This window comes from Anas acuta, chromosome 6 (assembly GCF_963932015.1).
Source record: "Anas acuta chromosome 6, bAnaAcu1.1, whole genome shotgun sequence".
Classification (NCBI taxonomy): Eukaryota; Metazoa; Chordata; class Aves; order Anseriformes; family Anatidae; genus Anas; species Anas acuta.
In genome coordinates this window covers 34,723,740-34,747,700 of record NC_088984.1, presented here as the reverse complement: position 1 = coordinate 34,747,700, position 23,961 = coordinate 34,723,740, and the positions used below count along the sequence as shown (strand labels likewise).

The 23,961-nt window shown below is 35.3% G+C and overlaps 1 long non-coding RNA gene across 2 annotated transcripts in view; it reads left to right on the top strand.

The window, feature by feature from the left end:
- The window catches only part of LOC137858547 (uncharacterized), a 139,013-nt gene that overhangs the window by 36,957 nt on the left and 78,095 nt on the right, over positions 1-23,961 (top strand). Inside the window, exon 3 of one of the 2 annotated variants that reach the window (XR_011097822.1) lies at positions 18,705-18,779. The exons of the other annotated variant lie outside the window; for it this stretch is intronic. This is a non-coding gene — a long non-coding RNA (uncharacterized lncRNA). The remainder of the gene's footprint in view (positions 1-18,704; positions 18,780-23,961) is intronic. 2 annotated transcript variants of the gene reach the window in all.

Genomic DNA, 23,961 nt, shown 5'->3' with positions numbered 1-23,961 from the left:
AGTGCTTGGATCTTTTATACATTAACTGTGTGAGAAACCTTTGAAATCTCTGGAAATGGCAGCTCTTTAAAGCAGATTTGAACAGCATGAAGTTTCACTCTGTCCATGTAACTGCCTGCAAGCTCAGGTGGGGATTTTCAAGTTGTCTTCTGATTTGGAGATTAAAGATATGCATCTGATTTCAGGAGAAAACAGAATTCTAGAGGTTTAAATATGTTGTTAGAAGAAACATACACTGCAACTGAAATTTTGTAGCTATCTGTTCAAACTTCATCAGGTTTTTGCAAGCAATATTGAAACATGTGCTTTGAATGAACTTGAGAAAGCAATACAGGATGCCAAAATTGCACTTCACGTCCTTCCCATTCTTTGTCTTGTTTTACGCTCTGCTCTGGAATTTCAGCAAAACTGAGTTTTAGCTAAATATGGCCCTAGAAACCTTTATTAGCAATATGATATTGTAAAAATAAATAAAATTTAAAAAAAAAAAGTTCAGAAGGTGCAGCAGAGAGATTAACTGGGGAGTTATTTTTGTTGCACGTCTGATGTTTTCTTTTTCACATACTCAGTTGAGAGGAGATGCAGTTTTAAAGTACAGTCTTAGTTTTGGAGGAAGCAGATTTAAATGAAAATAGGCAACCTAGGTTAAAGCTAAGACTGCACACATACTTAGTACAACAGAATTAGGCTGTGACAGAATTGCAAAATACTAATATTTTCTTAGTTATGGGACAGCATTCAATCCTGAAGTAGCTTTGTAACATTAGTAATACTAGTTAGGGAACAGCAAAGCTCACTGTGTGCATCCCAAGAATCCACTGGAGAAAATGAGTGTGAGGGAGTGGGCAATGCAAGCTCTATGCACGCTGGAGTTGTATCTGAAGCTTGTGGACAGAATAATTGACTTTCATACGGTGCTGGTTAAAGGCAGAAATACTACAAGCAGTTACATTTCCATGCATGTCTAACAGTGACAGCCATGGTTACTTTCAGTGAACAAAATAAAATCCCTTTTATTGTTGACTACCTCAGCTTATGGGTTCTTTTTTCTTTAATTGACAGGCACTCCTAAAACTCCTAAAGCTTGGAATGCCCTTTTAGGGAAATTAGTTGGAAAGTGGAAAGAGTCATTGTGCCAATTTCTGCAGCTTATGTAAATGTAATAGATGTGCAAGAATTACTGGAACGTCTGCTCCATGGAAGGCCTGTACAGATTAGGCTTCTTGGACAAGATATTGAACCAGAAAAAAAAAAAAAAAAGTATTTGTGATAAAGTTGGAGCTCTTGGTGATTCTAGACCCATGGATGGATGCAGCCTGGCATATCCCTGTTGCTAGTCAGTCCACTCCCAATCAGTCTCACTAAATTTTATTTTGTGAAATTTGTGAAATGCTATGTCCACCAAAGTTCTGTGCTCTCCTCACTCTAAGACAGTTAGCTAGTGTAAGGTGTTCTCTCTATTTTATTTTTATTTTTATTTATTTATTTATTTTTAAGTATGGTAGCAATAACATCAAGCTTTTATTTTGGTATAAAATTTTGGTATAAAATTTTAATATATCAATATATATTAATATATATTGTAATATATCATTTTAAATGTCAATTTGAGTGTTGTGCTGTTGTCTGACAGAACAAACAATTGTTTTCAGCATTGTCTCTCACAAGACCTGGAAGAACGTAGAAGTCTCTTGCTAGCACTCAGCCTCCTGTGATTGCCACCACGTTAACATTTAAAGCACACTTTTTCATTTATATCTTCCAGTTGCTCTGTTTTGTTTGTCCTGGATTTATTAAATATAAGCCTATTTATTTATTTATTTTACCTTTAGGAATAGATGGATATAGTGCAGTCAAAAGCCATGTAAAGTAAAAGAGTTCCTGGTGTATTTTTTGTTCATTTTAAAAAAGGTGAATAACAATCCAACCTGAAGTGGTTGAAGCAGGAAGGTTTGGGATGCTCAGCTGGTTAGTCAGAGCCTGTTTTTCCTCATGGCCCAGAGAACTCCTAGAGTACAAGGTACTTTTGAATGGCAGCGCGCTATGAAATGAATGCCATGATTTGGGCATATCACGGCTTATATTATGTCTAATTTCCCTATAACTTAAACTAACAGGGAAAAGTGTAACACCTGCTTCTCTTCAAACTTAGTGACATTTTGTACTCTGAAATCTTTCGGGGAATTGGAATCATAAGAGGGTTCTCTTTATACTTAATTAGTAGTGCAGGAAAAGAGAAACTGTGTGGGAGGGAAACTTTACTAATATTTGGAAAAAATACTTTCCTAAAGAATGAGCTCTCATTTAGCAAGCCCCTTTCCATTTCAGGTTTTAAATGCATTTTTTTTTCCAAGTATGCTTTTTCCCCCCCCAAGCAAAACTCAGACTAATTCCATTAATCTCCATGCCTATTTGTTGTTACAAGGAGTTTCTCTCAAGAGTTTTCAAAGGTAGTTATCAGAGGAATTATTGTGCTACTAATGTTTCAGCACTAAGAAGCAAATAAAGTCCTGTTGAGTATATTGTTTTGTGCATGTATCAATTCTCAGGGAGAGGACCTCTTTTCCAGATCAAATGCTTGATTCTATTACAAATAATCATAGTAGTCTTATGGGAATGTTTTCATTGATTTGTAGGTATTTTACCAAAATTTTCAAACAGTACAACAGTGTTCTAATGTCTTGGCTTTGCATTTAAGTTTTGGAGCAAGAACATGGTTTTAAGTTTGTTGTGTATTAAAATATTTGACATGAATATGTATCTATTTAGTATTTATTAATAAAGAACCTTAAGATTCTTGTGGAAGTAAATCTGGCAACAAAAGAAAGCAGAGAATATAAAGGCAGATATGCCATGTTCTTTAAATCACAAGTACCAGCTTTAACAAGTTAACGCAAAATAATTTGATCTTGATTGGCAGCAAATTATACAAGATGTATTTTAATGAATAGAAATAAGCATGGGATGGCCTCATGTAGTATCTATGGCCTTAAGTGATCATGTTATTATTAATAAACATCAGATGTGAATATTACTTGTGACTGCATGGTGAAAACATTTCATATGAATCCCTTCTCAGGAAAAAAAAAAAAAAGTATTTTTAGAGCATGAAAGTCTTGTAGGTTTTGATATCATCTATTTGAATCAAAGCAAAGCTGTCGGTATGAAAACACTAATCCAGCACAAGAACAATTGAGAATGAAAGACATAATGTCCTTGATTGTTTTGATGTTAATGATACACTCTGCACCTGGCACATTGTCTGCACAGTTTGTAATTCTCTTTAATTGAAGAGTACTTTGTATATCTTTCTCTGATTTTTCTCTGTTGTTGTACAGTGTTCTAGTTCAGTCTTGAGTTCATTCTTTACATAACTGTCCTCATCCTGTAATATGTCAGCCACATGAAGAGACAGGTCCTGTGTGATAAAAGGAATGGGAAGCAGGGCGGTGTAAAGACACATATGTAACTCTGGCTAAGTTTTTTGGTAATTTTCAAGAGCATCCAGAAGAATCTCTGTGCTAAAGGAGTTTACTGGATTAATGCCATTTGTGACTTTTGAAGTAGCCTGTACTCAGTTACAGAAAAGTGCATGAACAGGAGACTTTGTAGTGTACTGTACTGGATGTACCAAGCAGAACAATAGTTATCAACGTGTCAAGTTTCTGTGTATTTTCTTATAACTACATATATCTCGGTGATCAAATATTTACAGAGAAAAAGCAGGGTCTTGCTATTATTCACTTTTCCTTCTTGCTTATTCCTCTCCTCAGTCTGAGATCAGTCTTGGTGACAGCTGACCTCTAAAACCCCTGCTGATGACATGGAAACTGAAAGAACCCAACTTGGCATTCAGGTCTCTAGCTTAATTTTGAAAACATTTTTAAAAAAAAAAAAGAAATGAAAGCTAAATACTACGTATAGCCTAACAAGCAGCTCCTTTAGGCATTTAATTTTCCTTACATTAAGTAAATTGCTTTGGGGCAATTATTGAGAGTTTCTCTCTCTCTTTATCTCTCCTTTTTTTTTTTTTTTTTTTTTTTTTTTTTTGTTTTCTGATATGCTTTTTTCATGTGTTGGAGTATATGAGATTCTTTGATTTATGACTCAAAATCACTACAGTAGTGATGCTAATTTTTGTGTAGTTTAGAGCTAGTAAAGAGAGGAAGAAATTAGATTTTCACTGAAGAAAAACATTGTGTTTCAGTCTCCTAAGTGGCTCTGGATATGTATGTAACATAAACTGGCAACATGCAGTTTAAAGATGATGCTTATGAAATGAAAATCATTCGGGATGATATAAATGCCATTTTCAAATTGATATATTAAAGAAGAGGTTTTTTTGTTTTTGCTTGGGCATATTTCCCTGCAGTGAGACATCTGAGATGCTAGAGTAGTAAAAAGCAAGCTTGTTTTCAAGCTTGTTTTTCAGGTTGTGTATAGCAAAGTGATCTTCAAATTGATCTGACGTTGTCACGCTTCATAACCTTGCCTTTCTTTTTGCCTTAAAGCAGCACTAATCATAACGGCTATGATGAATGGAAATATTTTTAATACTTTTAATCTCTGCAAGTAGGAAATAATGTTTCACCAGAGCAGAACTTTGTTGTCAGTCAGTGCCAGTTAATGCAGGCTGGAGACTTCCTGAGCCAAATAATCTAATATGTCCAGACTGTACGTGTGAATTGGAAAATGTCCGTCTAATCACATCTAATGTCCCTGGACCGTGTGCTTTTATTTTGAAGTATAAAACAAGCTCATTTTGTCTTAGTCAGTAGGTTTAGTTGAACTTTTAGGCCTATCCCATGACTTTTCTTAATTGAATGGGAAGTACATTCCTTGATCTTCACCCCAAATAATAGTCAGGAAATCTAAGAATATTAAATGATTTTCTTCTTCACTTCTCCAATGATTTCAGGACTTCTTATTTTAGTGGTTTTGTTGCTCTTACCCCTTTCAGTTAAAGTGTGTGCTAGATTCATTGGTCCTTGACCATATAATTAATACCTAAGTTCTGCAATTTTGTGGAATATTTGCCTGCTTTCATATCACAAGCTCTGCTGAAATGATTTTTGTGCTGACAAATAAAGGAATAGAAGTTTTATTGAAATACTGAACAGGCTGACTTAGAAATTCAGGGAAATGTGTATTTGAAATACAGATATTTTTTTTTGAGAACATGTTACCAATTGCCACTGAAGTACATTACACTGTGTATGGGATACGTAGGTATTGGAACACAGTCTGCACTATGTAAAATACTGGCAGATGCTGTTTTCATAATATTTGGTGCTATTACTTAAATACAGAACGCAATGTCTGCCAATTTCCTTGGAGCTGACTTTATATTTTTCCAGAACGCCTACATTAGCTCATTCAGTAACTTGAATACGTTTTTCTTTGAATTAACAGCAGGGGAATCCAATTTCAAGAAGAGGAAGTGTCAAATGATTTTGCTTTTAGGGCAAGAGTGCAACCTAGTTGGAAATATCCTGTGCAATGCTCAGTTTCATGGAAGCTCCCCCATCTGTGGGGAGTAAAGGGATGTTTATTTTCATGGAATAAAATCCTCACCTTTTTATGTCTATAAAGCAGTAAGCAGGCACCTATATTATTCTAAAAAACTGTGAGACTGACTGGTATCTTTGCAATAGGCAACAAAAAGCTGTTACTGATTTCTTCAGGATGTACCTTTAAATATGTGAGAGTGCATAACCCCATTCCTACCCTTGGAAGGTTAGTTGGCCTCATATGTATCATACTTAGGACTTTATTACCAGCTGTTTTTCTTTGTGATAGAATTGCTCCTGAGGCTGTTAAGCACCATAATTTGTATGAGTTGTTAGGGTCTTTTTCTTTCGCTTCCTAAAGAGATTTGGAGTTAAGGGACTTGGCAGCTGCAGAAAAATTACACCTCAGCTCCTTTTATTTCTAAATGTAAAACCAAAATTGTGCCCTCCGAGAGGGGAATCCTTCTGTCTTTTCTTCATGGTGGCAGCAAGTCAAGCTTACTTTTCCAGCAACCCCGAAGCCTTCTGTTGTGCCAGCTGTAACAAAGACCACAATCCCCGTGTTTGTCACGGATGACTTGCTGGGGCCATCAGCAGTCCACGGGTCAGCTTGAAGTTCTGCCTTAGCTCGAACAATGGTGAGCAGCACAAGGAGGAGATGTAGAGGGAGCAATCCTGCCTGAGATAGTGATTGCTGTATGTATTGCAGATCACATGCTTTTTATTGAAAGCAAGATAAAATTGTTTGGCAAGAACCTGAAATGAATTTCAGTTCCAGAAATGCAACTCATTCTCTGCTTGACATGGATCCTGGGAAAGAACAGCAAGGGCAGATTTCTTCATTACCAGTCCTGCTCTCCATTTCTATTTCCTCTTATTTGTATGCTTCTTTGTTCTCTCTCGATAAATGAGCAACTTCTTGTTCCCCCTTCTTCCTTTGAAGAATGCCGCTGTGTTCCTAGATGGGACGCAACCCCCTTGTTTCTGAGAGCACTTCAAATAAGTAAATTAAGTAATTAAAAGTTACTCTGTATGATCAGATCATTAATTCAGGCAAGGAAAAGGTCAAAGGAAAAGTCTCCCAGAGGCGAGCAAGACTGTGAATAGTGCTTTTAACCAGAGAAAGCAGCATGCTGCCTGTTAATTTTGCCAGCATTTTGGGGCTGGTATCTAAAATTACCAGGTAATCTTAGCAAAAATCTCCCACTTCATTGGCAAAATTTTTAGAGCTCTTCTGTTTTCTGTAAGGCGTCTTCAGGCTGTGGCTTCTGATAGGAGCTGTTCTCTATTGTCAGCCAGAGATAAAAATAAGGGGGAGACAGGAGAGGTGGAGGACAGGGGATGGAGAATGGGAACAAAGCAAAGGCATTCCAGCTTTGCATGCTGTGTTCAGTACTGATGCCCTACACTGTGGGACATTAACATTACATCTTTGATTTGCTTTCTGAGATCTGTAAAATGCATAATGTGGGAACCAGGGAAAAAGTACTGACTGCTGCTCTAGCTTTGTGAAACTGCAAATTATTCACTTTTATTGAAAAGCTACTTAGAAATTATAAAAGGATACTCAAAATGGCAGGGAAGGCAGGAGGTATTTCTCATTATTTTGACTTGTCCTTTTGTTAGATCAGTTAGCACTTCTACCCAAAAGGCTATTTGACATTATTAAGGTGCCCTTAATACTGGGAAGAACACTTCAAAATAAATGCTTTTTGTTTGTTTGCTTGCTTTCTTCTGTGTGACACTTTAAATTTCCTCTTCTTTCCTTGTCCTTGCTTTCCCAAAGATGCAACATGGTTCAGAGAAATCTGGTTATGGTCATCTTGGCCTCCTGGCATGCTAGTTGTCTCTGCTAGCCTCATGTAAGGGTTACATTGCTGATTAATAATAAGAATAGTATTACAAAGTATTAATAAAAATTATTGTTTCACATCTTTTATGTAAAAATATGAAAATCTGATCTGATTTTAAGACATTTTACACTGAATATAGATATCTGACATTTTTTTTCATTTGTTTTTTCAAAAAGCATGCATAGTGACTATTGTCTCTTAGAAGATTTTCTTTAATACCACTTCTTGGTCAAGCTATCTGATGGAAGGAAGGAAATCTCATTGTAATGGAGGAAGATAAGGTAAAAATGAATATAAATGTAAGACTGACACTTAGGGCAATATTGTCACATGAATACAAGTGTGCAAATACAGAATACATGGACATTTCCAAGTCATAAAATGTTCATAGAAGATCATGGGCAGCCCTATCTTCTGATCATCTTGGCAAGAATGTTATAGGTAAGGGGAAATATTTCAGAATTTCCAGTCACTGAGAAAACAGGAGTACAGCAAGCTTATTGTGCCTTGTGCTACACCAGGTGAAGAAGACTAGGAACATTTTCTCAGCCAGGGCTTTTGAGGGCTCTGATAAAACTTCATTAGTGTTTTGGAGTTCTGTTATGTAGCCCCAGTTCTACTGCTAAATGTACAAGTGGAGTGTATTTTAGGCATTATGAAGGACATCTGACAGGCTTCCATGGCCTGTTTTAAACTCTTACAGCATTTTCATATAAGTTTTCCTGAACTTATATTGTCTAACCCTGTTTATGAATCTTGAACTGGGTATAAATTCTAGATGGTTAGGAAGAATTTGTAAGGGATTTAATTACCTTTTAGCAGCCAAAGCATTGCTGAGTATTGACTGCATCGTCTTGTGCAGACAACCACAGCTTCAGGGCAAGAGAAGGCAAAGAAACCCTGATATCCTTCTATTGCCAATGCAGTAAATGTCACCAGAACCTCCCAAATCCTATAAATTAAATTGATAAGACACTTCTGTAGGGAAATCTGTCTATCTGAAATTCTGATGAACTCAAAACCTTCTGAGAAGTATGTGTGATTTGACTCAAATGGATGCAGCTTCATCAGTGAAACTTTGAAATCAAGACAAAGCCATAATATAACCAATAGTTTTCAGAAAGCATTCCCCATTGTATATTTTAAATGCTAATTTTAATCACTAAAAGAGACATCGAAACTAGTCATGAAGCTTCAGTCCTCTTGAGAGCAATAGGATTTATAGTGTAGCCGGTTGTCTGATGAGTCTCCTCAGCAGTTGTATGAAGAAATGCTTAAATGAGGAAAACATATTTTGGCAGCTTGTGACTTAGAAAAGGTTTCCAGCTGTTCCTTTGAATTTAAAATACTAAACAGTAAGTTTTAAGGTCTTCGGGTGTTTGTTGCTACAGAAGTCATTTTTTTCTTGTCCTAGTGTATATTGAGGGCACTACAGTAATCTGTGGTCAGATAAAGGAAAACCTGGGAGTGGGGATAGAAAAGCAGTGTAAGAAAACTAAAAAGTACTTCTTACTCATTACACCATATGGGAGAAGTTAGTGTGAGTGTTCCAGGAAAAGGAGAGGTCGTGCTCTTGACTGTTGCATGCACGTGCATGAAGAAAGCATTCCTTTTCTGTGCTACCATTTTTACCTTCCTGTAACTGATGTCAGCTGTCTTTATGGGTTTCAAATGTTATACTCGGTCCTGGTTGAAGTGCTCAAGATGTTATGTACTCAACACCGTGCTTTGTGCATTCAAAAAAGCTTATAGGGAGCATAACAGTTTAAACATCGGTGGAACCATCAGAGGTGTAAGGACGAATAATGCAAACATTACCACTAGTTACATCTCTCAGAAATTACACTTCTGAGCCAATGTCAACCTGATAAGTAAGATGTCCAGTGATATCTAACAGTCAGATATGCACTTTCTATAGCTCTCTTGAAGACACTTTTTTTTTGTTTATTTTCTTTAGACTTACCCTGACCTGTAGATGACAGATTTCAGTTTATCCTTTCAGATCCAATTCAAAAATCTGGTAGGGAAGAAAACAAAAACCAGGATTTGTTTAATCTCTTACAAATAGCAGTCTAATTATTTCTCATTGATTTTTCTTCTTTTCTCAATAAGACAAACCATTACGGTGCCCAGAAAAATCAGATATACAGAGTAGTGCTGTTTGTTCTTGCTTTCAGTCTGTAACATATTTCTTAATACCAATACATAAAGCTACTTTAGCATGTGTAGTCAGGGTCAAATGAGTTCTGAAAAAAATCCCATTAAACCTTGGTAGCAGAATAACAGCTAATCTTATGCCGTAGATGAATTGATATAGTTGAAAGGTAGATTAAAAAACTAACAAAGCACTGTGTCAGAGTTTTTTAAATGGGTGGACTTGACTATGTAAAATGTGGTAAAACAATGCAGATTATGGACTGTAAACCAAACCTGATCTGTTGAATTTATTAACTATGAGATGAAAAAAGCTGGAGTGATGTGTTTGATTACAGTGTGCATTTCATCCAGTTCAGTATTGTCTCTTTTGCTTAGGCATGATTGTGTGGTGAGCCACTAAGCTAAAATGACATTCATGCTGTAGGAAATGAGAAAATGGAGATGTATAGTTTCTTTTAAAGCCCAAATTTACTGCTGCATGCATACAGCCCTTCTGAGGATGCCTCAAATCAGAAAGCAATCTCTGTATTTTTCAGCAGAGGGCTATTGGTATTTTAATACACAGCAGTACTCTGGAGATTCACCCAGGAAAAGCTGCTTTGCAAATACTTATTAGGCATAAACACAGTTGGAAAAAAAAAGGAAAGAAAAAGGAAAAAGGCAAGAAAAGAAGGGAAATGAACTCCAGGAGGAGAGAACTATCCAAACTGATGACATGAATAACAATATATATATATATATATGTATATATATATATATATATATGTTTAAAGAAAGTACACTGATTGAAGAAACTTTGGAGACAGTGTTATTCAAATGAACTCAAGTGTCATGAAATTGTGCCAGGATTGCTTGACAGGGACAAGTTAAGTTCCTCTTGAGAGTGGAGTCAGATAAAATTTACACACTGTTAGTATTTTTAATTAAAAAAAAAAAAAAAAAGTTTGGTGCTTGTGGTTGTGCTCAAAAAAGGCACCAAAAATTCCAGTCCAATTGTAAAAATGAAATCTCATTCACAACTCTAGTCATTAATGACACTTGAAAATGAAAAGTTTAGATTAATATTTAAAGGCCAAGAGAAATCTATCTGAGTGATTAGTAACATGACAAGGGTCATACTGGGTCTACTTTGCCCAACATTCAGTCTCTGACTGGTGCCAGCAATAGATGTCTGAAGAAAAGGCAGAGTATAGTCATTACCAGTCTTCCCGGGAGAAAAAAGCTTCAAAAGATTTACAGTTCTGGAACTTCTCACTCTGTAACTAGTCATTGTTTTGTGAGGGGGTAATAACAAGATCCTCTGGAATTTGAGCATGTAAATTATAGTAAATTGGCTCAGATTGGTTTTGTTAGATGAACCACCTGCCTAGAAGAGCAGAGGAAATGCCTTCATATTCACTCAGTGCACAAGCATGCATCAAGTAAGCTTTCAATTTGTAAGCTTTCAATTTCAAAAACAAAAACAAAAGCAAAAACAAACAAACAAAAAAATCATTTCAGTTCCATTTTTGTCTCCAAAACCAGACCTATTTTGGAAAACTGAGGCAAAACCATTCCTTACAGAAGGTGTAATAGCATAATAGATTACTATGTTTTATATTCATTGTTGGGAAAGGTGTCTACTCAACTTGAGTAGGAGAGAGACCATTTGAAATGTTAAATTTTCATTTATTCAGTCTGGTTTCAGATTAGCTATCAGCAATCAAGCAATTGTTAGATATAAAAATTGGGAATGGTTTCAGCTAACTGCAGAGTTTTCCAGAGATAAAAGCACTACAGAGGAATCATAAAAACTGCAGACTTTGTTGTTGTTGTTTAAAATAAAAATAAAAGAATTGCGTTACATGTATATCAACTCTGATGATGATAGCAGTGAAAGTAGCTGGTTTTAAATGTGTATTATACAAGTCCCAGCAGGCATATGGTCCCTTGATTATTAACGCATTTGCAGATTATATGTAAGATTAAATTGAAGTGATCATACCCTGTCCATCTGTCTGAAAATCCTCTAAGAATTTAATTTCACAGTCAATACAACCAATATGCATTTTCTTGTATCTTTTTTTTTTTTTTTTTTTTTTTTTTTGTGTGTGTGTGTGTGTGTGTGTGTGTTTTCTGTGGCTGTTAGAAGTGTTATAATTTATTTGTAAACACAGCTGCTTTTATGTGGTTCTGTCTGGGGCAGGAAACAGTATGCCTTGGATTTTAATGAGCCTTCAGATCAGTTGCCCTGACTTCTGTTCTGCCTTCATCAGTTACCTTGTTACACTTTCCCCCTCATCCTTCCATCCTCTGCCTACTCAAAATATTGTAACTGTACAGTCACACATGGTTTTTCCTATTTAAGACACATTTATTTTGAAAACCTATGAACCCCACTCTGGGATACTCTAAGATTGAACTGAATGTTTTCTAAAGCTTTTATTATGGCATTTCATTGCAAACATGCCTATAAATCATGATTTGCAGTGCTTTGAAATTAACTCCAAAACCTGCCACTCTCTGTGATAATTTTGCAATTCATTTGATGTTGCAGAGAGCTTATCTTGCACAATCTTTTCTCCCAGTAAAGCAAACAAAAAATCTAAAATTTGTGGGTTTTTCAAAACCTGCACATATTGTAGTTACTTTACTACTATGAAATGCATATGTATTAGAAATGCATATCAGCAGTCGTAATACAGAAAACAGCTAACAAAATTTCAGATACCCAATGTCAGCAGTGATTCAAAACAAAAAATAATTTCAAGTCCAAACCAACTCTTGCAATTATTTTTATAAAATGATGATTTAACTCCAGACCTATTTATCTTGGAGTTGTTTGAAAATATTATTTAAATGTAGAAACTGCTTTCCTCAAAAATCTAATAGTTTAAAAACTGGGAGTTGTTGATGAAAATATATCAAGGCATTGTGTTTTGCAAAATTCTGGGATTTTGTTTTGCCCTTGTGAAGTTTGTTGGTGATAGCAATGTACTGTGTTAGAATATAATGATCAAGTAAGTGTTTCATTGTTCAAAAAAATCTTAGTGCTGATACAAACACTTCAACTTTTCAGCATCTCATTTTCATGTGCATATCATGCTGAGACAGGTATGTTCTGGTACTTGTCAGATGGTGCTGAGTTCTCTGTCACAGTAACTCCGTAACTGAACTACGTTGTTTTTAGGTTGTGCTTACAAATACTGTAGGAATATAGTAATACTTCCAAATGTTCATTTTGTAGTTCCAAAAGTGAAAAATGTATTCCTTGCATATATATCCCCATCTTTTATGGAAAAGTTGAGAATATTTTACTTAAAAATTAGTGCAGTTATTGGTCCTATAAATTCCAATGATTTTTTTTTCTATCTCTGTGGCTGTTTCTTAGAGAAAAATCAGTGTAATCAGTCCAACAGATAAAGCTAGTAGCATTATTGTTTATTTCCAAGTTTATGTATGTTATAATTGCCCTCTTCGTTTATATTCTGTTTTGCAGACTGTTGTTATACAGTCTGATTAGATGTGAAAAGGGAGTACATGCTGAGCACTATATTCATAATTTTGAATAATTAGCACTCATTAGCCAGGCAATGCTGCAGTTGAAGCCCAGGGGATGAGGAATGAACTTTATGGGTGATGGGTGGGTGAATGCTTACTGCTCTGAAATGAAAATGTTCAGTTCATGTCTATTACTTTTAAATTTGCTTTCATAAGAACTAGAATAAATAGGAACTGAAAATTTACTCAGGTTCGCCTCTGATCAGACCTGATTTTGTAATTAATCAGATTGTTTGCCTGCAGTTTTCCGTTACCTATTTTATTGAACCTGACTGAGGAACACTGACGTTCAGTTTCAATTATACATACGAGTTAATCAACACAAGTGCTGTTAAGATCAGGCACTTTGCCTAGATGTAAAATGTATAATTGCTCACTTTGATGTGATGATAATCTTCTAATCTTTGCCCCTTCTAAAAACAGTGTAAAGGAGGAAGTACTTCAAAATTTGTGTGGAAGAACACTTCTCGCACATTTTTCTCTCCTTTTCCTTTTCTAATTTCATCCCTCAACCTCAGCTTCCAGACTGTTTCCCAAATACTTTGTTTCTAAAAATGTCAAACCTAGCAAATCCTGCGTTACCCAGTAAGTCCAATAATTTAAGTTGTTTGGACTCTGTGTTCTATTATATAGCTTCCTGTTTGGCTTCAGAGGACAATTTGTAGTTTTACTGTAGTTTATAGCTTCATTTTCTGTTACCAAATGATTTTTCAAAACACAGGATGATTTGGCTGGTATATACGTGTTCTGCTGCTTTTAACTCTGATACTGATCATTCCATACACTATAATGACATAATGAAGTAATTCACTACATGCTCCAAAATACTAGAATAGTATCAGAAACACAAAGTAAATCTGATATCTATCAATTGCTCAGCATTCCCATCCCAAATAAATGTGGAACCAGTCATTTCTATGAACTCATAAACAGGATAAGACAGATGAAGGGTTTTCCTTAAGTAGCAAGCAAAGGATGCATCCTACACATGCATCCTACATGGTACATATTTCTTGTTTCTGTTTGTGAATTGAAAGTGATCCATTGCTAGAGATCGATGGTAACCGTGAGGGCACTAAAAGCAACAGAAGTTGCTCTTCAAATGGGTGCTTGGGCAGTAAAACAGAGCAATCATAAGTAATCACAGAAGATATAGTGTGATTCAGAAGCTCTCTGTATGTCTCTGATTTTGATGCCACACTGAGCATGTCTGCTCAGGACTTCGGATTTTATCTATTCAAAAATGAATAGGAGAGTATTGCAATGACTCCTCTGTTCATGCAGGAATAGGAATCATTTGCCCATGGATTCTTTTCTAGTGTAATTTGGCATCCAAATGACCCAAAGCTAGCTCCCTATTTCCAAGGAACAGTATTTACAACAGTCCTTTGGGTGCGAGATGTCTTTGGGCATTGTTGCACATGGAATGGAGAAATATAGATTTATAGAAATGATCTGGGTAATGTTAAATTTCTGCTTGGTGGCTTCTGTTAGCATTCAGTTTTAAAAGCTGAGTAAAATATTAGAAAAATGGTTTTAAAATGAAGTACGTCAGCACTGTTTCAGAGCAGCTTGCAACATGTTATTCGAACTTGCTGAGAGACTTGAATAATTATTAATTGTTGGGTGGCTAGAATGTTTGCTGATTGATACTCATTGGGTTGCTGATTAACAGATTATCAATAATCACTCGACAACTTAACCACTAGTACAGTGGCTAGGTTAATGTTACCTGACATCCTCTTAGTCAGTTACATGAAACAGCTCTTCCATGTCTCCTTGCTAGCATTCTGACTCTCAAATGGGTCTAAATATGTCAGGAAGAAATTGTTTGGGGGTAACTAATGTTTCTATAGAATTAATGTACTGATAATCTTGTCCTCAACACTGTTAGCAACACTGCAAAAAGTCTGACCAAGTTGTCTGTCATCCTCAACATGACTAAAAGTTTGCTCTTTCAATGCCAGCAAGGTAGCTGTGAGAGTGCTGTTTATAATGCAGTGCCTGCAGACAACATCATAAACAAGACAGTGAAAAGACATTTCACAGCACATTTATGTAACTTGAGATAGAGCATCTTTGGTATCTGATGATGTTGAAATTTTTCATGCATACAAAGTAATTTCTCAGGCAAGTTGTGCAATTGGCTATTTCTAGGTGCTTCTTGGCATTGAAAAGTAGTGTTTTATGGTAGCTACTGGATTTCCAGGTTTTGTAGGGTAGTATGAAATACTGTTGTTGTTTTGTTTTGTTTTGTTTTCAATTTGGATATTGGAAGGATAGCCCTGGGTTGGGGAAGCTGTGTAGGAATGTAGTAACAGCATCAGAACTCAGCACCCTTCAGTGGTCAGTGTCTGCTGGAAGGCTTGGGGAAAGGAGTGATTAAAAAAGGTGGTGCAGGAGGAAACAGTCTGTTGTGCTGTGATACAAAAGCACTATCTAGGAAGGGCATATAGGCATTTGTAGGTGTGAAGGATGTTTTGTTACTTATGTAAATTAATAAGGAGGAGTTAAAGTGCAACATGAACAAATACCTGGTGAAAGTAATTTTCTATCTTTTCTTAGACTGTGTACAAGTCTATAAAGAATATAACATTAAAAGACAATGTATATGCTGAAATTTTTAGTAGTGAAAATACTTTTGAAATTGCTTATAACAAACTAGAATTGATAGTATTAGAATCAAAATCTTTGTATCACTTGTAAACCTTACAGTATCAGCATTGCAGCAATACTGTGCAACAGATCTTAACACAATCTCAAAACAAACACAGAGACTCAGGAAAATATCTGTGTCTGTCTGTCAAGTTTATTTTATATTATAACATCTCTCATCAAAATGTTAACAATATTCTTCAGATATATTCAGATGCATTTAATTTGTTCCTTAATTTTGTGTGTTTTAGCTTTTTTTTTGTTTTGTTTTGTCTTGTTTTGGTTTTTACTAAAATGTTTTCTTTAAATATACCAGCTCTATTATTGCTTTACAAATGAGCTCATTCCACCATGACTTAATTTTATTCCTAGTTCAGTATTATTTCATGTGGAAAAATTGGATTTATACTCTGAAAATGATGCTGCCTGTTACTTGCTCAATTCCCAGTCATGTTCAGTTTGATGCTTTCAGGCCATGATGTGATTGGAATGTGCCTGTTTGAAGTTGCTTGTTTCATGCCACAATAAATACATGTCAGCCTTCATCTGTGTGATTTCCCTCCTCAGTCTTGAAAACTGCTTATGCCATTTGATAATGCTTCTTTCTTTCATCTCTTAATAATGAGATCTTTGTGAAATTTAGAATACTCCAAGGTGAAGTTCTTTTTCCACTAGCATAACTTGTTGTTTAGTACTGAAATAAACCAATATTGGCTACTGCATTTCTACTGAGGACAGAATAGAGAGGCTGTGCACAACACCTATTCAGAAGATGGTTAACTTCAGGCAGACCCTGCAGCTTTCACAGCAGGTATAGGAGCAGTCTGAGCATGAACTGAGAACAGAGCTCAAACTCCCGTGGTTTTGATGAACCTTTATCTATTGCTGCTTCTGCCTGCTCTTTCCTGTTTCTTTTCACATCTGCATTGCCCCAGTTGTCTTCTGTCCTCTCAGAAGAACAGGGAACACTTTTTTGGCCATTCCTTTCTATCCTTTGTTTTGCTCTCCTTTAATTCCTTATTCTGCTTCACTCTCTCAGATTTCCACCTGTTGCTTTTCCACTACCTCCTTACAAACAAAAAAGAGGAATGAAAGATCCCACAGTGTACGCCTTGCCAGCTCAGATTGCAAGTCCTTCAGGCCAGGGTGGTCTTAGCTATAGTACTTATCAGAAGCAGCTTAGATTAACTAGAAGCATCACTATTACAAAAAGAATTTATCAAGTTCAGAGGCCTCTCCTCCTTCTCCTTGACCTGAGCCAGCCTGTGGACTGGGATAGACTTGGACTATCTTGTAATGTCAGTTGGGAACATTTCTCTTCATCTGGAAAGAGTGGTTCTCCAGTCTTTAATTACAGGAAATACTTGGCCTCTCAAATCTGCCTGGGAAGTGCAAAAGAAGAGTTATATAGTGGATTTTCCTTGGTCAGCAGATGCAGTAGCAAAAGCACTTAGGCTCTATGGAAGAGCAGAGTTGATACAGCAGCCTTTCAGGGAGCTCATTTTTGTTCTCCACCTGCAGGGAAACCAGAAAGGGAGACAGCCCTGGGACCTCAGGAAGCGGTTTGGGAGCCATCTGGGATTTTCACTGTTAGTTGGGCGAGGTTGTATTTAACTGCCACTTGTACACACTTGTTACTGCTGCTGTTTGTAAATCTCAATGTGAAAATATTTTCTGTAGAAGCTCTAGTAGTATTTTGTAAGAATGTAGAAAAATCTGTAGAGAACCTCTAGTCAGATGGATGTTTGATGAAGAGAAAATGAGATTACTATGTTGAACCCTAACTCTCATAAGAAATACAGGCAATACATCATTAAACCAAAGAGAGATGAGCTGTACAAACATGAAAGCCATAAAAATATTGTATAGTAAGGGAAAAAAAAGAAAATTAATAGGCATAGTCTGGCTCTCAAAGGTGCTCAGCATTTCCATCAATCAATGTCAGAAAATCCTGCACTGTTTGGCATCTCTAAAACTGAAGCCAATAAAGGCAGCAGAAAATTGACATCTTTGTGGTAAAAAGGCTTAGACCTAATTTTCAAAAGTCAAAGAACGTGAAATAAAACAGCCAATCAGGTGCCCTGATAGCTTCTGCATGTGAAATGGCTGCCATATTGCTGCATACAGATTGTAAAAGTGGGGTTTCTATGCTTACCAATGCAAGTAGACAATGTTCCTTCAATAAGATTATCATGTGACAATCATTTATCAATTAATGATTTGGAGACAAGGTGATTTCGTTTCCCTGAAGTAGGGAAAGAAAAATAAAGACCTTCAGAGGAAAAAAAAAAAAAAAAGAAACAAAGCCAATAAAAACAATAACATCACAACCAATATAGTCAAAGAAGAAAAGATGAAAAGCAGCAGACAGCATAGATGTGTTGAGTGGTGTTTTTTTTGTTTGTTTGTTTTTTTAATTGTTTTTTCCACACTCAAAATGACATTTTAGGGCATTAGTAAGTTAAATAATAAAACTGAGAAGTGCTATAAAAATTAAGTTATTCATATAACTCCAGGATAAAAAATTATTAAGTAATAAAGGAATTGTATTCATTTTTTCATTCTTTTATTCTTTTTCTTTTATTCTTTTTCTTTTCTATTTTTAAGGGGAAAAAGCTATTAAGGAACACGGTATAATTTTGTGTGTAAGGAAGGTATTAATTTCCCAGTCTTGCCTTAAGACTAATTATTCACTTTTCCCAGTTCTGGGAACAGCATTTAAAAAAAAAAAAAAAAAAAAAAAAGGAAAGACTAATTCTATAATGTAAATGATAAATGAGTTAATGAGAAGATGAATGAATACAAGTTCCAATTCACATAATTGCTGTAGATTATTCTGTAGAAAACGCATAGGTATCAGAGGTACAAAGAGAGTTGTACTTGTCCATGTGATCTTTTTTGAAATACTTTTCATCTGTTTAAGGATAAACCAAAAGATTATTTAAACCTTATTCCTATGAGGGACTTCATCTCTTTTTGTAATACATAGGATGTCTTTGGACTCTTTGAAGACATATATTTTACAACTTCTTGAATTGAGATCAGAATGAATAAGAAGTTAGTGGTAAGTACTCTTTTTAAAATAAATTTACTTATATTCCCTGAGTCCCACATCTATCTGATCTGCCCAACCTCTAGCATTGTAAAACTGCTAGTTTCAAAGAAAAAATTCCTTGTGACATGAATTTATATTTATGGGCACGTAAAATAGTCTAGTGGTCTCATTTTATTTTCAGTTACACAATAATGCAGATAAGCATTAAATCTTTTGACTGAACAGAAAAAAAAAGTAATTAAAAAATACATATAGTCAAATCCTAATAATGACCATAACTCATGGATAAACTATGAAGAAGGTGCTCAAAATTTGAGAGCACTGGTTTGGAAAAGGAGAAATTGAAGATTTGCCAACAGGTTGAGACTTGGTATAAATTGTACAGTAAATTGCACAGTTCTGGCATGAATCACTGCAGCTGTCTGAAGAGCAAGCAATTCATTACAGTTAGTGTTTAAAGACAGGTATGTACTTAATGCATTATGTATTGTTGGTTTTGTTTATTTATGTTTGAATAACAGATATAAAGTCAGTTGTCTTAATTTATTGCTTTCACGATGTCGTAGTTTTTTGTTCCCTTCAAGTTGCAAATGGTTAATGATTGGGAGAGAAAATGCTTCACTTTTTTCTTTGGTGTTTATAATCTTTTACACATGATTACTGAGACATATTTCATTATTTTTATGGATAATAAGAAAAACAGCTTCAATAGTATGATGCCCAGGAATTAAATCATTGGGCGTGAAATGTTGGCACTACTCGGTACATAAGGTGAAGAGCAATGGTATCAACACAAATCAGCCCAGCTACTTTGATGAATTCCAGATGATGTTAAATAGATTATTTTCTAAAAAAAAAAAAAAAAAAAAAAGAAAATCTGTAAACTCAGCACTTATTAACATCCTCTTCTCCCCCACACATCCCAAAGAGGAAAGTTTTGGAAGGAACTCTGTATTATTGCTTTTAAAGTGGAACATGAGAACATCTTTAAACTTTCTCTGGTCTATCCAGATAGACTAAACATAGAAAAAATAAAAACTTTTTTTTTTTTTTGTATATTTGAAATGCTTTTAATTGAAAAATGCATTATATGTCTGTAAAACCATTTAAACCTAATCTGATAAAGAGAAATTAGTGTTGAAGGTTAATGGAGAAATAATTTCAGACTCAGAGTTGACATCCCAGGTGTAGACATGTGTTCTGAACATGAATGTATGAAACAATACCAATTTCCTGAAATTGTCAAAGGTGAAAAGTTGTGGTGTGAGTGATGTATATCGACCCCAACTTAAAGAAAACAATTGTTAATGAGCACCTCTGTGGTTTTTGTTGTTGTTTTGTTTTTGTTTTACATAAAACAATAATTGGAAGAGATGAAATGGCAGCTTCTGAATTATTTTAAGATGGCCAGATTAGATAGCTCTATTAGGAGAGTAAGTTATCTAGTTATGACTGATGTTGACTCTGGAAGTATTTTCTGCTGCTGAAGTCTTTTAAAATCTTTTAAACCAGGTAAATCTTCAACCGCACTTAGTAACCTTCACTGTCAGAATGGGCTATCAGGTTAACCAGTACCTGTTAATCTCAAATGGTTATGTAAGCCTCAGCAAAATGCAGCTGCTTTAAGTGACCACAGTAATAGAAGATGGACTGGAAACTTGCAAAATGAAGTGTTTTGCGTTCAAGTGGACCTTAGAAAATGTCAATTATACAAATTTATGTGATACTGATTCAAAATAAAGAAAACATAAATCTCAGTATAAAAGTAAAATGCTATGAGGCCTCTTGCTCGGGAGAGAGACCTGTGACTTCAGGGTCAATAATGGCTTGTACTAAAAGCCTTTTGCTAACTATAAATGAAAGTATTGTTGTAGGGGATGGGGATTCAACTAGATGTGATACAGCCATGAGAGTTATGAATGCCTTAGACTGTGAAAACTGGCATATGTGACGGTCACCTCAAGATTTTTGATCTTAGTACAGTGCTTATGGTTATCATTGCTTTGAAGCAGAACAGAGTTGTTGCCTGAAAAGAAAGGACACTTTGCTGGTAACAGCCTGTCTTCAGGAAGATCTTGTATAAAAGATGCACTGAAATATTTGAGTGGTAGTTTTCTGAGAATTTTAAGGGTCACTATATCCATAAGTGATGAATTTATGAACTGGAAATTACCCAAAAGATAAGAAGTATTAATATGCATAGGGAAATGACTTGTAACTGACATGCTTACAGAAGTATGCCTGTTAAAGTATATTTTGACTATAAGAGAAAGGAGGAGAAGCCAAATGCTTTTTAACTCTGGAGGTGACTATCAGAATGTTGCTGTTGTAATGTTCAGGGAAATAAGAGGACTAAACAAAACAGATGAGCCATTGGAATAATTCATGCTCTCTGAAGCACTAAAGTAGAAGCAGTTATCATGAATGCGACAGGTTAGATTGACATTTGAAGTATTACAAAAAAATGTTTTGTGACAGTTACAGAATACATGCTATAGATGATCCTGAGAGTGTAAAGAAAAACACTGACACTTGGCAGTAACATTGAGAGTAAAACGTGAGGATAAAAATTACAGGAAATAAATCTGAATACAGAAATGATATATACTTATTGTCTGAAGAATAGGAAAAACTACGGATGTTGATAAAAAGATGAATTTTGGAGGAATAGGAAGGTGTCAATACTCTGTGAGTATTAATGAGAGAAGTAAAGTAGACCACAGAGTTGTTGTAGCACTCAATCCTATTACCTCTCAGAAGGGATACCAGGTTTCTTCTGTGCAAAGCAGCCAAGCCTAAGCAAACATTTCAACATCTTTGTGCAGGTGCATGTAGAGCAGCTATGAAAATTGGAGAGGTAGGCATTTGTCCTGAAAGGTCCCAACTACTACTTGTATGCGGTTGTTTAGAAGTATTGAAATTGGCAATCTTTTTCTTTGCATATCTATATGCATCAGTTTGCTCCCATTTGGATTCTGGATTGCAATTCAGTGTATTTTACTGAAAACTGTAAAAGGCAAACACAGATATCTTATGATTACAGGAAAGCTGTTCATAGGAAGACAAAGGAAGCACACTGAGCTTGAAAACAGATGCAGGCGTTACTTCAGTCAGCTTGAGCTCATAAAGTAAATGTTCATGCAATATTAATCAGGATACTAGCTTCTTCTAAATACCAGAAATGAACCTTTGTGAGGAATATCAGTTTTTCTTTAATGTAACTGTCACTGCTGTAACACTAATATCTTTATAAAATAGAAGAAAATAAGAATTGAATGATTGAACACTTCCAGTATATATTCTTTCATCACCTTTACTTGATAGCTTTTATATTTTTACAGTAACGTCTTAAAAACTTGGCTTTTATAAATATAACAGATTAGAATGACATTTGGTGCTGTTACATTGCTGGTCTTTTGTTCAGGTGCAGTAATTTCACTAAATATTCACTTTAATCAGTGTGAGCATATTTGGAGAAAAAAGACTACAGGAAATGAGCAGTGTGTCACCCATATTTTAGCTCTCATGCAAATCCAAATTTGCACATAAAATATTGCTTGAAGTTCTAATGGAATTACTTTCAATTGCCCTGATGTATTAAGTTATTCTTCTGTGGTCAGAATTTAACTGATGCCATGTTTTATGGTATGTTGTACATGTCTAGCAAAATCAGTATTAGAATGGCTGTACAGCTTATTTCCATTAAAAAAAAAAAAGTCACAGCTTGGTTTGACAGTTCTGTCATTACTGTCTGTTTGCAAACAGTTGTAACTTCATGTTAATGAAGTTAAAGTTTTTAAGGTTTGACATCTGTAACAGGCAATGTATGTGGAACTTTTGGACAGCTGTATTAGCCAAAATGCATTTGGCTGACTGGATTTATTTTCAAATCTGACTTTTTTAGCTGAAATATTCTATTTAGGTAATGCTATAGTACTATGTCAGGGAGAAAAAAGCTAGTATGTAGAAAATAAATTAAAAAAAAATCAATTTTATGGCACAGCTTATGCATAACATAGTCAACATTCACAAAGTTTATATTACATAAGAATGCATTCTCCGTGTTCTGTTTTACATGAAGGCTGTTTTCAACAAAAATCACCTGTATGTGTACATTTTGAATGCAAAATTAATTGGCAGAAATTGTTGCCCATGGAAAAGAAATGCAGCCAATTCTTGCAAAATGCATTTGAATTTTAATAATTTAGACTTAACCATCTGTAATTTTAAAACCAGACTTCCTCCTTCTGAAAGGATTGAAATGTTCTATCGGTAGGCTTGACAATTCCATCCTATGTGCTTAGAAGTCAACTTTGATTTCCTGGACATGTTCAAGAAATGTTATATATCTCATCTTACAAATGTTTTGGTGTCTTGAATACACTGACTGCTGCTGTCCGTCTGGAGTTGCATGCTGCTGCATGTACTTGTCAGAGTAGTTTATTTCTCTATGTAGATTTTTTGAAGGCTGAATCTACTTGCCCTGTGTGCACATGTACTGTACCAATAACTGTTAGTGGAAGAACGGGATCCACTCCTCTTTTAACAACTACTCCCCTATAAAAAGACTGCTAACAACTCAGATCTGCCATCTGAAACTGTGGCATGTAACTGTTCACTTCAGGCAAAAGCTAGTTTGAAGTCTGTAAACAGTACATCTTTGCTGTTTGTTCAATTGGACTGAAATAAATGAAAGAAAATTTCCAGGATGCTATCATTGATGTCTAGCCTGGAAAGGGTGATGCGTGCACAACCATAGTATGGATGGAGAAGTTTTGCTTTCTGCTTTAGGAAACAATTTGTTGAGAGGAAATGTGAGCAAGAAGCAACTATTTTGAGTCTTTCAATGAATGACTTGCACAAAAAGTTAACTTAGGCAAACCTATGACTGAATTCACATTACCTCACTTGTGCTTAAGCAATCCCCACTGACATCAGTGTGGAGTTCTTCGCAAATACTGTCATAATCTCATATTAAAACAAATATGCAGGTCATGAGTCCAAACACACATTAAGTGTTAATATTCTGATAAAAAGGAACCTGTGGTTACTTTGCTAAAAATGATTAATAGACAAATAAGATGTGCTGTGAAAGCATAACACTTTTAATGCACTCAGATGACTGGAACAGCTTATAATACTGTTCCCACAGAGAAAAAAAAATACAAAATAAAATTATTATAAGTAATGT